The 15,653-nt window shown below is 40.8% G+C and overlaps 1 pseudogene across 1 annotated transcript in view; it reads right to left on the bottom strand.

The window, feature by feature from the left end:
* LOC149225156 (protein-tyrosine sulfotransferase-like) overlaps positions 1-15,653 on the bottom strand; it is a 267,602-nt pseudogene that overhangs the window by 154,137 nt on the left and 97,812 nt on the right. Inside the window, exon 4 of the transcript XR_016246941.1 lies at positions 15,132-15,420. The product of XR_016246941.1 is annotated as a protein-tyrosine sulfotransferase-like (transcript). The remainder of the gene's footprint in view (positions 1-15,131; positions 15,421-15,653) is intronic.

The following is a 15,653-nucleotide window of genomic DNA, read 5'->3' as shown; positions in this document are numbered from 1 at the left end:
AAAGGTTTTTGTGAAGTCCGGTGTAGCTAAGACCGGTGCTTGGCACATTGCCTCTTTAAGATGTTCAAAGGCCTTTGTTGCTTCCGGAGTCCATGAAAATGCATCTTTCTTCAATAATGTTGTTAGAGGTGCTGCTATTCTCCCATAATTCTTAACAAACTTGCGATAATACCCTGTCAACCCAAGAAATCCTCGCAGATGCTTTATGGATGTGGGGATTTTCCATTCCTTAATGGCTTTAATTTTGCTAGGGTCTACCTTAACTCCTTCATGAGATACAATATGACCCAAATATTCCACCTCCTGGACTCCAAAGAAACATTTGGATCTTTTTGCATATAATTGTTTCTCCTCCAATAGTTGTAGCACCCTGTCAACATGTTCAACATGATCCTTCCAAGACTTGTTGTAGATTAGTATATCATCAAAAAATACTAACACAAATTTTCTAAGGAATGGTTTGAAAATTGAATTCATCAAACCTTGAAATGTTGAAGGTGCATTGGTAAGGCCAAAAGGCATGACCAAAAATTCATAATGACCCTCATGAGTTCTAAATGCCGTTTTCGGAATGTCTTCAATCTTCATTCTGATTTGATGATATCCCGAACGAAGATCCAACTTGGTGAAGTAAATTGATCCATGCAATTCATCCAGTAATTCATCAATGACAGGAATGGGGAACTTATCTTTAATAGTGAGCTTGTTGAGCTCCCTATAATCCGGACACATGCGCCATGATCCATCCTTCTTGTGCACCAATACTACTGGAGCAGAGAAAGAACTTTGACTCGGTTGAATTATACCAGCCTCTAGCATTTCTGCAACCATACGTTCAATTTCACTTTTTTGGACATAGGGATATCTGTACGGCCTGATGTTTGGAGGAACACTTCCTGGAATCAGATGAATAGCATGATCATGATCACGCATAGGTGGGAGACCTTTGGGAGTCTCAAATACCTTGGAATGATTGTCCAGGACTTTTTGGAGATCTGGAGAAATAGATGATTCCAATGTGGAAACATCTAGCGAACATAATTGTGCAATTACACCTCTTTGCTCCTTTTTTAGAAGCTTTGTCATACCATTAGAGCTGATTATCTTTCCTGGTTTCCCTGCAATACCCCTTAATTCAACTTCCTTTCCTTCCGTAGAAAATTTGATGAAAAGTTCTTGAAAATTAAAAGCTATTGTACCCAAGGATTGTAGCCATTGGACTCCTAGTACAACATCAGCACCTCCCATTGGAATGGAAAGCATTGGGCTAGTCAATACATATTCTCCCATGGATAGCTTGATATTATGGCACTTTCCAGAGCAATTTATTGTTCCTCCATTTGCAATCATCACTTGACACTCTGGTGCTGGATATAGGAAGCAATTCAATTCTTTTGCTACCCTACAATGAATAAAATTGTGGGTGCTTCCTGAATCAATCAACACTATTACCTTTTTCTTCTTGATTTGTCCTTCTATCTTGATGGTTTGAGGAGTGGTAATTCCCGCCAATGCATTACAAGATATGGTCGGATTTATTTGTTCTTCATCTAGGCTTTGTTCCTGGAGTATATCTTCTTCTTTTGACCTTTCTTGCTCCTTTTCTTCTTCCTCTTCACAATCTATGTAGAATAATTTCTTCTCAGCACACTTATGACCTTTAGTGTATTTGCTATCACAACTGTAACAAAGCCCTTTTGCTCTTTTTTCTTCCAATTGTTGTGGTGTCAACCTTATAGGTTGTGGAAGACTAGGGGCAACAACACTTCCGTCTTTATAGTTGTGAGTGGTATGCTTCCTAGTTGCCATAATTTTGCTTTCCATTTTTCTTGCTAACCTGAATGCCTTCTCTAATGAATCAGGTTCCCAAAGGCGAACATCATGTTGGATATTATCCTTTAAAGACCCTATGAACACATCAATCCTATGCTCCTCTGGAATATCTTTTACCCTTATGTTCAATTTTTGGAACTCCTCAATGTGCTCCATTATTGAACCCTTTTGTTTGAGACTTATCAATTGGCTAAAAAAAGTGTTGCTTTTTGTATCTTCATAATGTGCTATCAATTCTTCCGTAAAAATTGCCCAAGTGATAAATTGTTTACGAGAGCAAAGCCATTGATACCATACAAACTGATTTGGTTCCAAATATACAGTTGCCATACGTACCTTTTGTGTGTTTTGCACATTATTGAGATCGAAGAATTGCTCCATCTGTAATATCCATGTGGCGGGATCCTTGCCATCAAACTTCCTCATATCGATTTTTGGAATATGGTGGGTCTTCGATCCAACATTAGAGTCTATGGAATCATGATTAACATTTCTTTTGTTCACATCATGAGTTTCCTTTACTACCTTTTCACCATTAGTAAGTATTTCTTGTAGAAAATTTGTCAAATCTGTCTTCAAATCTGCCATGTCTGTTTCAAATCTGTCTTCAAATCTGCCATGTCTGTCTTCAAATCTGCCATGTCTCTCTTCAAATCTATCTTCAAATCATCCATCTTAGCTTCCATGCCCTTTATCTTAGATTCCACGCCATTTATCTTAGCTTCTGTTAGCTTTTGTGAGCGTGACATTTGTTGCACTTGTTCTTGTAATTTTGATATATCATGTAGCATTTCTTCCTCTTCTTCATGAGTCATGCTAGAGCTTTCAGGTTCCTTACTAGGTGTTTGCATTTTCTTTCCTCGGGGCATCAGTTACCGATAATAATGCTTTACTATGCCCTTTGAATTCCGTTAAACCAAGCTTACACAAAAATTTAAAAAAAAACTACACACCTTTTTTCACTTTATAGAAGCCTGATATTGAATCTGATGTATCTCTGTAATTTTGGATCATCCAGTTCTGAAATTGCGACCTGTAGTAGCCTTCTGCGTCCTCTTTCCAATGCCACAAGTCTGACCCAAATTGGATTCTCCAAGGAAGAGTTATGTGAAATCTCCCACAGTGACTTGCTTTTAGACTAGTTCAGTAGAGCGAACTTGTACGACGTGCCACGAGTCACTGTTTCAACCTTTGGATCTGAAACACGCATACAAGAAACTACAGTCCGTCCTCTTTCTGTACCTTCTTACGAAATTTCAATCCAATCCCCAGAGAGAAAGTTATGACGATTTTCCCCAGGTCACCTGTTTTGAATGTAATTCAGGAGTCTGCAAAAAGACCAACTTCCTCAGATCATATCTCCGCAAATATCGCGCAAAAGCTCTGAAATTTGGACCCAAGGTTCAGCGCGATTTCTTCTCAAATGGGTTTTTTTTGCGACTTCTGAAACGTCACAGAAAAAAGTTATAGCGAAAATGCCACGATGACCTGTTTGGAGCAGCGAAACCCTAGAATCCAAAGCTCTGATACCAAATGTTATGAAACCAGCTCAAGAAAAGATAGAAAAGATAGATCAACGCCTTAGAATTCAGCCTCTTCGAGGGGGAAACCTCCTTTACATTACATAAATGAACAATTCTTGGATGATACAAATGACAAAACCTCCTTTCTATATATAGGAGTCTAAGGAGTCACAATATAATCCAGCCGACCTAACAATAATAATATAAAGCCACAAAAATAACAATAGAGGGATTCTATGGGGCACAGAAATAACAACATGGGGGTAATAGGGGCACAACAATATAAATAAGGGGTATAACTACAATAGTAATGGGGTAATCACTAGTATTATAGGGACCCAACACAAACATCCTGTGTACAATTTGTGGCTTGGTTTTTCTATTCTTTCTATTCTTAGCTCTTGTAAAGAGTATTGTGCTTCATAAGATATTTTGTTGGTTTTTGTTAAAGTTACACGAAGTTAGTGGATTGATCCATTGAGGGGCTACTTAGTCACTTGGAGAAAAGAGTCTACGAGACTAGGCCTCACTTTTTCTTCTTGAGCTAGGGTTTTTGAAATCTAATTTTTGGACAAACCCCTATCACTGATTTTTCCTTGAATCACTAAATCTCTCTGGTCTCATAGCTAATCCATTGACCAAAGGTGTTCCACTAAGAGAACTGCTCCTAATTGAATGTTGGCATCGGCAAAAATCTTAAACAAGAGTGGAGGCAACTGGTGCAAGCACTTCAAATTCACTACTTGTCCAAAATAATTCAATGGCTGATTTAGGGAGGGTTGTAATCACAATCCAACACAAAGAGGTAATTAGAGTCATACAAGTTAAGTCATAGCTTCAGCTCATTCAAAATATCAAAATACTTTTCAATTTCGTTATTTGTTTATGAAAACAAAAAAATCAGAAAATAAATAAAACAAAAAATAGGTTCACTAGCTTGTGCTTAAAATTTACATCTTTAAGCTAGTTTGGCATTTGGGTTTTGCTACAAAAATATATCTAATTGGCCCAACAAAAGCATAGTGTCTTGTTATGTGCAGATAAGACTTAAAATCATCAAAACAAGTTGTTATCCAAGGTTTGCAGGTATGCAACAGAAAGTTACAGCCACCTGCTACAAGTTAAGACGAGCCTTTTTTCAAAGGGATTTGGCATTCAAAAGTATATCCTTTCAGTCCTCTTCATTTTTCTTACTTCCAGGAGCTATTTGATCATTATTTGAAGTAGAAAATCCATCATAAACTTCTTGTGATTAAAAATCTGCAAGATTAAAAATTTCAGCTTCTACCCTTGTCGAAATTCAACACCAAAACTAAGTAGTATTTTCCAGATTTGCATATCTTTTGAAATACTCAATGTTTTAAGGTGCTAGTAGACTCATTGGAAAGTTATTTTAGAAAACTAACACTTACAACCCATAGCCATACTTTATTTGCACAATTTTAGATCTAGGATGCCTCCAAAGTGGACCCTAAATTGCAGATTTACAGATCCAGAGCAGCAAGCAGAAGAGTTATTTCCAGCCACATACCAAGGGCCTAATCAAGGGTAATCATATCCAAGTTGGTAAGGGCAGTCTTACACTCAATCCTGTGTTTCTTCAAGGGTTTACTCTTTATTTTATTGGGTTTACTGTTTGGGCCACCCTGCTAGCTTGTCTAAAACAAATTCACAGACTCCAAAGAATTCCCGTGTTCCAGTTGAGATATTGTACATGGCACTTGTGACTTTGGGGCCAAGGCTTGGAAACAGGGATGAGCATAATTCCAACAGATAGACGAAAATTGAGGAAAATATTAAAAAACAGTGGCCTTACTAGAGAAATTGGTGGCTTTAAACAGGATATCTGATAAGGAGAAACAAGAAGATGAAGCCTTCAAACAGAAGATCTACAACAGTCTGAAATATTCTATGGACTTCACAGAAAGGTAGCATACAGTGGTCATGGAGGAAGTGCCAGACCCAGCAAGCACTATAAAGCACCCTCCTGGTGCATGAACAGACAGACCAAGTTTGACAAAAATAAGGTGGCCTTACCAGAAAAATCAGTGGCTCTATACACAGTTTTTGAAAAGGAAATGAAAACTTCAAATAGAAGATTAACAACAGCGAAATATTTGGTTGACTTTGTGGCAAAACAGCAGCCCCAGTTTTCTTGGAGGAAGAGCCAGGCACAGAAAATGTGAAGAAGCACCCTCCTGGCGCATGAACATCTGAAGGCTCTCCTTGGCTACCTGTTTGATGATATGGTGTTTTTATTCTGTGTTTATTCACTGCGTGGCTATGGTCTGTTCATAGCTCTAGTATGAAAATTGGGGAAAATTTGGTTTGTTTTTCAAGTCAACCTTGTCCAATTATTGTAAATGCTATATAAAAGAATGTCACTGTATAAACCCTGACTTTCTTTTCAAGCATAGTTATTCTGTTTAGACTATATGTGATGCATCTGCAACTTTCAGAGATGGCAGTTTCAATATAAAATTAGATTCCCTTTTTATCAAGTAAGAAAAAGATCCAAATATTTAATAAAGTCAAGTCACTAGAATGATTAATTAAGATGTGACTTTTTTGGTTACAGAGAGGTGATTATCTAATTCATGTGTCTCTCATGAGAACATCATCGTTATGTAATGATTAGTATTCATTACACATTGAATAAGATATCAAATATTGCTTCTCTCTCTGAAAGTACTTCCGCATGTGTATGTGTGACTTTTATCATAAATCACTTGACCAAATTTGCAATGTTCCACCAAGTTTCCGGGATGTGGGGGCGAGGGAGTGGGGATACGCAGGAGCGGCCTATATAAAAGCTCCCCACCAATTTTTAGGAAACATGGGTGGGGGCGTCGGGGTCTTAAAAACTTACAAATATAAAAATATATGATATATCTTTGAAATTTTAATATTTATAATGTAACTGTCTTTAACATTCTATAATATATAACACTTACATCATGAAGGATAAATGATAAATCGTTCAATCATATCACTGAAGTGTGAAACAAAATTAAAACGAAAAGCATGATATCATATAATCATACATCATACATGTAAATTTGTAACTGTACAATGTAACTACTAACAATGTACAACGAAAATAAATGTTTAAAGTTTTAAAGTCTAAACCATATTGAAGTTCCAACTATGAATACTGAATATTGAAATAAAAGTCAAGTCTGATACATCAAGAACCAATTTTTTATAGAGTCAAGACTCAAGTCTAATATATCATATATCAAGATTCAAAATAGACTGAAGTCGGAGGGGTCAAAAGAGTTTGAAATAGCTTGGAGCAGCGTTCACGAGAGGAACCAGTTAGCAGGAGCCTGGTGTAGCCTTCGACCAGCAGGAGGAAGCCAGGGGAGTGCGCAAAGAGACACAGCGAACCTCGAAACTACACGAAGCTCCAGAGCCATGGCCCTAGGAGGGGGCCGCGAAAAGGAAACTCCCTTGCCACTAGAGCTAGCCGCATTCCGGGATTTGGTTGCAGCTTGCAATAAAAGGCCAGCATCCGAAAACCAACAGAAGTTCGTGAAAAAAATGGCAACTATCCCCACAGTTGCTCTGCCTATTGAAGAGCCTTGCAAAGCGGCTTTAAACCTAGCAGAAAGAGGACTTATCGGCCAGTTCACAGGCTTATGGCCCTCGCCAAAAGCGGTAGAAGCCTGGGTTCAAAGGAACTGGCGTTCACTGGTCAAAGAAGGAATAAAAAGCCATTTCGTCGGCAAAGGCTTCTTTGTATTTGTATTCGAAGCAGCAGAAGACAGAAACCTAATATTCAGAAACGGCCCATATTTCATGGGGCCTCAGGGACTATATCTGAATCAATGGACTCCAGACTTCGACCCGACCTAGGATGTGCCCTCGACTGTTCCGGTCTGGGTGAGATTGCCCCACCTTCCTCTTCACTACTGGAACCCTAAATCCTTGGAAACCATAGGCAACAAGCTAGGCAAATACATCGACCGAGTAGAAAGAAGAGACCAATATTCCTGTGCTAGAATTTGTGTAGAAGTAGACCTGGAGGAAGGTCTCCCTAAAGCCATTAAACTCATGGTGGCTGATTGGTCACACATACAAGTGCTAGATTACGAGCAACTACCATTTAAATGCAGACACTGCCATGGCTACGGGCACTTTGCCAAGCATTGTAAAATAAATCAGAGGATGTAGTTGAGAAAGAGAAGGGAGATTAATGGACTCAGGTCTAGAAATCAGGACCAACCAAGCAGAGCAACAGGAATAAAGGGAAAGTCGCCTCCACTAGGAGGGTTGCTCCTCCAGAACCCCAAGCAGAAGGAAGTTCAGTCCCTCCAATAGCAGACATATCAACCAACCCCTTTGATATTCTCAGCACACCAGAAGAACCCAAGATCCAGCAGATAAAGAGATTGAACAGCAGGCAAACAACATGGAAGAAAGCAAAAGGCAAGAGGAACCAGCCCCCTGAGACATTGGGATCCTCAGAAGATGAAACATCTGAGAGGCCCTTGAAAAGAGTGGGGAGGAAATCTCACAGAGAGGCCAGAGAAGAAGAAGCAGAGAGACAAAAAATGCAAGGCAGTCAGGCCACTATAGAGATGTATATCGGCAGAAATACTAGAATCAGGCCTCCCAAGGGAGGTGTTGCCCCAACCCCTACCAGTAAATAATGCGATTAGTCTCTTGGAATTGCAGAGGATTGGGGAACCCATCAAAAGCTGAAGCAGTCAAGAGCCTATTAAAGTCAGAACTTCTCAAGATCCTCATGCTCCAAGAGACTAAAATAGAAGGAGAAGCCCTTCTGGAACTCAGCAAAGCAAAATGGAAAACAAAAGCTAGAAAAGCGGTAAGTGCTAGAGGTACATGCGGTGGGTTAGCCACTCTCTGGGAGGCTGACAAATTCCAGCTTGAGAGCTCCTTTCAGACGCAACACTGGATTTACACCAAACTCCGACACCTACCAAGTAAGATAAACATTGCTCTCTTTAATCTCTATGTTCTTGTACTCTATGTAGAAAAGGAACAATGTTGGCAAACCCTGACTGATTTTTTGGAAGCTTACTCCCTCAATAATATAATTATTGCCAGAGACTACAATCTAATCCTAGACCCAAAGGAAAAAAGAGGAGGAACCAGCAGCAGGGACCGCTTCCTCCCCTTAGTGGAAAACCTGATTCAACAATGGGATTTAATGGACTTCAAGCCAAAAAAAGGGCTATACACCTGGACAAATAACAGAATAGGGGAGGAGCATATCTCAGCCAGGCTGGACAGATTCCTTCTTCAAAGTTCCTTCCTCTTCGAGAAGATGATCATTTCCACAAAAATTCTACCAAAGTGGAACTCAGACCATAAACCCATCCTCCTTCTGATGGAAGAAGAAGAAAACCTAGGACCAATCCCCTTTCGGTTCAGCCCACTATGGGAAAACAGGGAAGGGTTTTTGGATACAGTGAATAAGGCATGGTCCATTCATGTTCAAGGATCACCCAGCTATGTTTGGGAGCAAAAGATAAAAGCCACCAAAACAACCCTGAAGCAATGGATAAAAAAGCCCACAGTCTCTCCCACTACCCAAAGAAAACAAAGCACAAAGCAGTTGTTGGATCTCCAAATGGGCCTGGAGACTCAAGACATAACTAGAGCATAAATTCATAGGGAGCAAGAACACCAAATCAACACCCTCCGGACATTTAGAGAAGAGGAAGAATATTTGAGGCTCAAGTCACACAATCTCTGGCTTGTGTCTGGAGACAAGAATACAGCCTTCTTCCACAAGCAAATTCGTACCCGCCTCTCTAGAAACCACATTGCTGAAATCACCTCACCAGATGGGACTATTCTTAAAGGCACAACTCTGATAAAAGAGGCGGCAACCTCTCATTTTCAGCTGTTGTTCAAAGAAGAAGGAATGGAGGATAATGAGGAAGCACATGACTTCCTCAAGCACGTTCCAAGGATGGTTAATGAGGAGGACAATGCAACTCTCCTGAAGCCATTCACTGAAGAAGAAATCAGCAATGTCATATGGAAGATGGAACCAGACAAAGCCCCTGGACCAGATGGATTCTCAATACACTTCTATAGACTCTGTTGGGATATCACCAAGGTTGATTTGTACCGAATGATCAAAGGATTCCTTCGAAGAGCCGAAGTGGGAGGAAGCACAAACTCCACCTTCCTAGCCCTAATTCCCAAAGAAGCCAACCTGGAGACATTCGACAGATTCAGACCAATCTCGCTTTGCAACGCGTCCTACAAAATTCTCACCAAGCTACTTGCTAATAGAATAAAACCTTTGCTGGACAAACTCATCTCTCCCAATCAAGGAGGGTTTGTCAAAGGAAGGCATATCCTGGACAATGTGATACTGGTGCAGGAAATCATCCATTCCAACCACCAGCGCAAAGAGCAAGGTATGCTCATCAAACTGGACATGGTGAACGCCTTCGATAGAGTAAGACATTCCTTCCTTCTCCAAGTTCTTTCTGCATTTGGTTTTAGTTCTGAATTTGTTAATTTGATTAAAGCATGCATTGGAGAACCTTGGATAGCCCCTCTAGTAAATGGTAGACCTACAAACTACTTCAAAGCTACAAGGGGAATCAGGCAAGGCTGCCCTCTGTCCCCCTTCCTGTACATTCTGATGGCAGACTCTCTAAGCCGAAATCTCTCTGATGAGAAGCTCAACGGGACACTTCCTGGCATCAAGGCGATACCTGGAACAACCCCAATCAACCATGCCTTGTTCGTAGACGACTCTATCCTTTTGGGAGGAGCCTCTATTAAAATAGCAAGAGCCTTCAGCGGAGTAATCCAAAGCTTCTGCAGAGTCTCCAGAGCTATGGTCAATAATAGAAAAAGTGCAGTGTACGGCTAGGCTGTAGACCAGCAATCTATTCTCAGGATTGCCCAAGCCCTAGGCTTCATCGGATATGTTTCTTGGGAAAAATTCAAGTATCTTGGCCTGCCTTTAACCTTGGGCACTACTAAGGCCCCTCACTAGATGGAAATTATCAGCAAAATCAAGGCAAAAATGACTGCTTGGGGCGGACAGTGGCTTACCACAGCTGGGAAGCTCACTCTAGTCAAGTCAGTCCTCTCATCCCTTCCTATCTACCAGGCCTCTTTCCTTTTAGCTCCAAAAATGATCACCGATCAGTTAGCAAAGCTGATTCGAAATTTCCTATGGCAAGGAGGAAAGGGGAACCAAAAAAAAATCCATATAGTAAGTTGGGACATAGTGAAAAGGCCAATACCTGAAGGTGGACTTTAGGTAAGAGATCCTGTGTTGGCCAATCTGGCAATGGGAGGGAAGATCCTTTGGAAAATCTTCTCAAACCAAAAACACCCTGTAAGTCAAGTTCTAATTAAAAAATATCTGCACAGGCTCTCAATAAAGAATATGGATGAAGGAGTTTCTCACAAAGGAACCACGTTGTGGAAGTTGTGCACCCAAGGCTGGAAATTCTTCAAAGAACAGCTCTACATAATTCCAAGAAATGGGAAAAGAATCAGACTGTGGGAGGACAAGATCATGGGTCTCCATCCCCTAAGTCTTGCACCAGATATAGCAGACTTGCGTAACTGGCTCATCCAAAAAGGTATCCACAAACTTGCTGACATTTGCACATGGGATTCAGAAGGGAACTGGAGTAATTGGGACCTACATCGCCCCCCTGATTGGATGCTCCCTCAACTCCATCAATTATTGGATAAACTCACTGGTCTGGCTCCTATGCACCTACATTCGAGGGACAAGTGGGGCTGGAGGAAGTCCGGAACTTACTCAGCTGGGCTAGGTTTTGCAGCCCTCCAAGAACAACAACATCAGATCCATACTACAAAGCTTTGGCAACATGTATGGGACCCATTTGGACTCCCAAAAATCAACTTCTTCTGCTGGACTCTCATGCACAGAAGGACCCTCACTGGGGAAAACTTAGAGAAAAGAGGAATCATTGGTCCACACAGATGCCCTCTCTGTTGCAAGGACCAGGAAACGATCGATCACCTATTCATAGACTGCCCCTTTTCTCAAGAGGTCTGGATGCAAGCAACCATGGGGCTCAACGTCCAAATCCCTCAGCAGTCTTCAGTGGTTAGTCTTTTCGCAACTTGGAAAGATTGCTATCCACACTCTTTGAACAACAAATCAACTTGGACTAAAATCTGGAATGCAATCCCAAAATATATCTGTTGGGGAATCTGGTTGGCTAGGAATGAAGCCATCTTCAACAATAGACTTCAATCCACCAACACAGTCATTGCCAAGGCCAAAGCCTTGTTGTTGGAAACTCTTGAAAATAGACCTCATAAGTCAGACAACTACCTTCTCCCTAAAGAGCTCAGCTGGCTAGGTGAATCCCTGAGACGGGCAAGCATCAAGAAGAATATCTCCTTGACTAGCCATAATCCAGAGTGGCGTCTCCGGATCTCTGAGGTGGAATTCCAAAAATGGTGGAAAAATCAAGGAAAAGTCACGATTTTCTTCGATGGAGCCTCCAAAGGAAACCCGAGGATATCAGGGGCAGGAGGAATAATTTACTCCATAGATGGACAAAAACAGGACAGCTACAGTTGGGGTCTAGGACAGAGCACCAACAACCAGGCCGAGATCCTAGGTCTGCTAAAAGCTTGTCAGCTGGCTCAAAGGAACATAGGGGAAAACCTTCAAATCTTCAGGGACTTTGAAATCCTGATTAAAACCCTTAATAAGAGCGATCAACTCAATAGCCCTACTCTAAACAAGACCCTAGAAAGAATAAGAAAGTTGACTCAAAACTTCACATCTTGCTCATTCTACTGTAACAACCCATCTCAAATCACGAACAACATAGCAATATTAGCATGCATGTGAGGCATACATATGATAGCTACATATGCATGCATCATATACATTGCACTAGTATATATATATATATATATCGACTATATATCGACTATTCATGGAGAATGTCTAAATATAAGATAAATGAATTAATTATCAAAGGTGTTAATTAAATACCTAATTCTCGTAAATAGAAGAAATATACACTCAGTAAGAAATATAGTTGAGTTTATTCATATGTTTACATATAACCCAAAATGTATACTAATAAAACTAAACCCATAAACCTTATGATTAAACTTGATATTTTATAAAACATAAAATAATATGTAATATTTAAAATCATCATGGTCTTATACTATTAAAAAAATTAAAGTACCAACTGTCATAATTAAAGTGACACCATTCGATGTTGTGAGGATCTGATTCAATTAAAAGCAAAAATCATGACAAAGCAATCACCGCCTAACAAAAATCTTATCCTTTCATAAAGGCGGTGAACAGATGCGTAGAGAGGGAGGGACCTCTGCTATTTAAAGGGAGGAAGGAGGATTTCAAAAGGGGGGGTGTTCTTTGCCTGTGGATGGGGAAGGTTGTATTTGCTGTAAGTGGAAAAACTGAACCGGGTGTTGTTGAAGGAAGAAGGAGAGTGCTGTTGAAGGAAGAAGGAGAGGAAATTTATCCATACTGCTTATAATTCGGAACTATTGAGCCTTACTTGTTTTGAAGTCTCTGGGCACGGGGGAACGGTATGCATCGGTTGAGAAGCATACTGGATTGAGTATCTAGGTATACTCGGTTTGGCTGGGTGGTTTTGGTCATTCGGTAACGAGAGCGCTGGAGAAGTTCTGCAGCATCCTCATCGCAACAGCCGTAGCAGACCAGGTAAGTACTTCGTCAAATCTATTAATACCATTTCAGACAGTTTCAGCAATCTTTACAGTTTCACAGTTCAGTAATGGCTCTTAATTTAGTACGGCCACTACATCTACCATGTCTTGTGAGCTCAGAACAAGGAAGCTGACATAATGGCCAACAAAGGATGTCTTCTAGCCCAAGGTATGCTGGTGAACAATGATGAAGACGCGGAAAGGCACCCAATCCCTTAACAGGCAAGGAGAGTCGTTCAAGGACAGAATCTCGCAGAACAAAGGTTGGCTCACTTCTCAATGGGTTTTCGGCTCTCCGCATGGACCAGTTGTGATAGGAGTAAAAACAGGGCGCAGAATGGATCTCATTTAGAAGACGATTTTGATGGACGAGAGGCGAAGACACAGGGCGGGGGAAGATCCGACGGTCATCACGAGCTGGAAAAGATGGGGGGTTAAAGATGCAGGGAGTGGTAAGCAGTTTTCATCGCACCGCTTCTGGCTGTTGGGTAGTATTTCTCATATCGGACACGATGCGACTCACGGCCTGACGCGAGGCAGGACAAAACCGCCCATTTTGCGTGCCCCTGAGGTGATAAAGGTCGGACAGCAAATCGACGTGATAAGCGTCAAATCTAGGCGGTGGAAGATTTGACGGTTATCGCACACTTTTCATGGCGGGGTCTTATCCTTGGAGTGGGGTCGGGTACAGAGATGGGTCCCAATTAAAGCTCGGACAGCGAGGGACGCGATAAGCGTTGGATTTGGGCGGAGTTGATCTAACGTCCATCGCACATTGTAAAAGAAGGGGAGTTATTTCGCTGGGAGTGGTAAGCGGGTTCCATCGCACCGCTCTTGGCTGCTCGGTAGTTTTTATGAAATGAACGTGATTCCTCTCAAGGGCCGACGCGTGGCAATACAAAACCACCCATATCGCGCGCTCCTAAGGAATTAAGGTTCAGAAAGCAATGGACGCGATTTGCGTCAGATCTGGGCAGGAGAAGATCTGACGGCTGTCGCGTGTCGAGATCGGCGGGGGTTAACCCTGTAGTGGGGCCGGGTACGGTGGATAAGACAAGTTTTAAATAAAATCATTTTAATTTATGCGGGTCTGTATTTTGGCCCATGGAACTTAGTTTATGTGGGCTTTAACTTAACCCAGGAAACTACCAAAGTATCAAAGAAAAGAGGACCACAGCAAAGCAAGGACCACTTACCCTGCCATTGCGTTAAAAACAACAGCGAATCTCTGAAACAAAAGCCAGAATAGGAGGCCTCTTTTGAGCCAAATTTCTCGCATATGTCTGTACTCGAGGTTGTTTGGCATGCCCAACCTCTTCTTATTAATAAAATTCAACCGTTTCTGTTAAATAAAATAAAATAAAATAAAAAACTGAAGTCTGAAATATAAAAGCAAATGTGAAAGGACAAGAGGACGACTGAGCAGAGCGATATCATGAAAAGATGAAACAATGTGAAATGAACATTGAAAATAAAGTTTGAACCCTTCCCGGTTCATAAAAATTAGGAATTTTTTTGTTTCATTAAAAAAAATTGTGATTTTTGTCTAGGGAAACGACCGCTCACGACCCCACATGACCCCGTGGAACACCGCAAATTTAAATGCCTGCAGCTCTGATATTTTCCTAATAATGGTGTATGTTTCAACACAAATGTCTTACCTAGGTTTGGTGTTTTTGGTCACCTTATGATGCATATCTTTTGTATCTGGCTACTCCATCTCTAGATAATAATGGATAACCTTTGCTTGTATTGAATGCACTATCCTCGCCGCCATTGATACCAAAATGCAGGTAATGATTTGCCTTGTGTGCAAGTCATTCTTGGCTGTACAGAAATTGACCAGAGCAAAAAAAGACCCACAGTTGGAATTGCTTCCTACAACTTTGTATCATCATAACAACAATTTACATTTTCCAAACAGCTAGCCAATCGTTCAAACTGGCATGAAAATGCCTTCACATATAAACGCTTCCAACTTTATAGTAAGCAATAAAGAAAGGAAGAAATATTACTTCAAAAAGATTCTTAGTATTACAGAAACGAATGAGTGCATAAACAAGAAAATACCCGGGCAAAAAGATCTTCACGCATCCATGGCACTAGATACCTCCATGGCCAAATGTCAAGGGTGCTGACTATGTTAGACGATTTGCCTTCCGTTCGTCTCAAGCGCATAGAAGATGATAAGTTTGGATGAATCAAAAACCTGGATGCAACCTCCACAGAAAACTCGTAAGTGCTAAACACCCGATCCACCGGACCACGCAAAACTGTTACAACAGATGTTTTCACTTTTGGCAGCTTTGACAAGATGCTGTAGTCATCGTGGGTTACCAACAACCTGCATTCTGGTTTGCTGCATGAACCATTATTGTCAAAGATTAATGCTAATTAAAACTTAATGAAACCCTTTTAATTTAACTTCCAAAGTTTCCCCATGTCAAAAGATAAATTCAGGTCAAAACATTTGATCATATTAAAGGAAGCTGCCAAACAAAACTGAAAACATGTGCATAACATGCTACAGCAAATCATGGAGGTTTGTTCAGGATAAATAATTTCCTGAACTGAAATCTACTTACTTTCCTC

Source organism: Pinus tabuliformis, chromosome J, assembly GCF_031772625.1.
Source record: "Pinus tabuliformis cultivar Carrire ecotype Pingquan chromosome J, CPIR1, whole genome shotgun sequence".
Taxonomy (NCBI): Eukaryota; Viridiplantae; Streptophyta; class Pinopsida; order Pinales; family Pinaceae; genus Pinus; species Pinus tabuliformis.
This window is presented reverse-complemented; position numbering and strand designations above follow the sequence as displayed.